The following is a 2,662-nucleotide window of genomic DNA, read 5'->3' on the forward strand; positions in this document are numbered from 1 at the left end:
AAGATTTTCTTTTGCCTTTGTGTAGGGTTATCGTGTTAGAGATCAGTTAAAAAGGGGATGTGTCCTTTAATTGGAAGTTTTTTTCTCGTGATAAAACGGTCACATGCAAGTAGATAGGACATGATCATCAACAGGTCATTGTAGCATCACACGTAGAAGGTCGTCATATCCACCCCCTTTTTTTTTCTCTCTTTATTGTGGGTTATTTTCTTCTACTATAAATAGAGGCCGTTGGCAGTCTTTTATAGGCCATCCTCTAGCTCTCTCATCTCTCTTTCTCTCTGTGTCTCTCTCTCTCTAGCTTCCCTTTTGGAGAAACTATGTTTAATGATTATGTACTTAGAAAGAGCATAGAGTACTAGGGGAAGAGGAGGAGGCACTGGTGATGTTGTTGACAGAAGATAGAGAGCACAGATGATGGTATGCATGGATCAGTTTGCATCTCACTCCTTTGTGCTCTCTACGCTTCTGTCATCACCTTCAGCCCCTCATCCCCGGCCTTCCCACTTTCCTTTCCCCCACTACTTTAATTCTTAATTATTACTATCTCTTCTTTATTAATCTTCTATATCTATTGCTATAACACTCTAATCATTAACTCGCCTTTACTTTGTTTCATGCCTTCTCATACCTATATATTTATCTCCTTCTTCTTTATAACATTCGTTTTGTAAATTAATTATAACTGTTTTCAAAGCTGTGCTGACCTATAGTTGCTTCTTTTATGTTTTGCAGAATCAAGCCGAAGAAGCAGATAGCAGTATTGAAGATGATTCAGGTTGCTTATGATTGATGAATATTAGAGGTCTAATTGATCAGCATCATGTCTGTTCTTTCTGATAAGGCCAGTACTGGATCAATTGCATGAAGGAATCGCCCATGGGTTTATTCATGCGTAATTCTTCGTAAGTTTCAACTATATTATAGACTATATATGCATGCGTGGTAGTTGGAAAACCTCAAGCCTATTTCTGGAAAAGGGAAAAAAAAAACATGTTGATTAGAAAGCATACTTATCTTATTATCCACAGATATGAAGATTGGCCCCATTAATGATGGAAACCGAATACAGCATTCTGATTCTATGCTGATCAGATAGTTATGCATTAATTTTAAAGTGATTCCGAAAGGAAAGGCAGCTAGCACAACTTGCTTTGTTGGAGAAGGCTCATCATCCAGTCCAGCTACTTCGCATATTGATCATGTACTCATGGATAAGAGATTGGGTCTACCTGACCTGCATGTAGGGCAAGTAGGTCCTGATCATTCAAGATCCATCTAGAATTAATGTAATTCTGCAAGTTGCTAACTTGCTGGAAGCTTTTCATGCTTCTTCATATATGTAAGAACAAGTTGCATCTAATTCCATTCAAAGAGGCCAAGATAATTGAGCCGAAATTTGGTCATATTTAGATTATAATCATTATGACTTCTAAAGTTGCAAGAAAAATTCATGTTTTTTTGTCCTTTTCTTGAGTTCTTACAAGTTATTGATTCTTTCTGGCCAATTTGTGGTAGATGATAGCCATCAGAAGAACGTACTTTTTTGCTGGACCACCTGATCATAAACCGAAAATGGAATTGGAGATCATTGTGCTGATGCGAAAAAAATCTACTGGAATCTTTGGTGCTTGTGGATACTTTTGCTTGCGCTAGATCTCGGTTACAGTGTCATATTTGGAAGGAATCCATATCCAATATCCAGCATGGAGCTTCACAAACGATCATTTTTGCTTATTGTAGTTGGGTCCATTTCCACCTGCAAATATCTTGAAGCATTAATATTTATGATCATGATCGAGTACCATTACTTGTCAGGATGATCATCAAGAATATATGAAAATAATAATGCAGAAAATTAGATGAAGTATAAATTGGCAGTATTTTATTATTTTTCTTGAAAGCTAGGGACTTTCAAAAGGCCATCAAGGCCGGCCAATGAGTTTACCATGAACATGATCAAAAACTGTGGACGGTCTGTGAATGGGGGCGACCGCTGATGATCCGGCCAGATATATCTTTTAATTGCTAAAAAGTCTTTTTTAGCGACTAAGTTTATTTTAAGTGCTGGAAAACGACATGTCATTTTGTTGGGGACAAGTAGTCAACCACTTATCCATATATACCCCAAGATCAGGCTTTATATCATAATTCGCTTCCTAAAACTACGGAAGTTGAGGTGATCGTGCCTGCCAATTAAATTTCATTTCACTAGTATTAATTAATATTTAATGGTTTTTATTTTATTTTATTTAAATATTAATGTTTAATATTTAATGGAAAACAGTACATTTTTTAATTGCATATTATATATATATTCCCTAAAAAGTCTTTGGGATATATACTATTTCATATATATATATTTGGTTTTCTTTTCCTTTCAATAATATTGGATATAAGTTTGGACAAGAAAAATTAAATTATGTGAAGATTTTATGTAATTGGTTGATGAAAAACACGAAAAATAGACGGAAATTAAAATAGCCTCGTTTATTTTCACAATCATTCTCATTTCATCTCATTTCATCTAATTATTATAACTTTTTTAAATTTTCGCAAAAAATAAAATAAACAATTCAACTTCTAACAAACAAGTTAGAAGTCGATCAAATTTCTTCGCAAGAGGTCAATCAAATCCTATATATATATATATATATATATA

General features: G+C 34.4%; 1 long non-coding RNA gene across 1 annotated transcript; it reads left to right on the forward strand.

The window, feature by feature from the left end:
* Window positions 1-260: 260 nt before the first annotated feature.
* Window positions 261-1,420, forward strand: LOC122297063. Its single transcript, XR_006238604.1, has 2 exons — window positions 261-905; window positions 1,032-1,420. It is a non-coding gene; the product is annotated as an uncharacterized LOC122297063 (long non-coding RNA).
* Window positions 1,421-2,662: the final 1,242 nt, after the last annotated feature.

Source organism: Carya illinoinensis, chromosome 15, assembly GCF_018687715.1.
Source record: "Carya illinoinensis cultivar Pawnee chromosome 15, C.illinoinensisPawnee_v1, whole genome shotgun sequence".
In the NCBI taxonomy this organism is placed as follows: domain Eukaryota; kingdom Viridiplantae; phylum Streptophyta; class Magnoliopsida; order Fagales; family Juglandaceae; genus Carya; species Carya illinoinensis.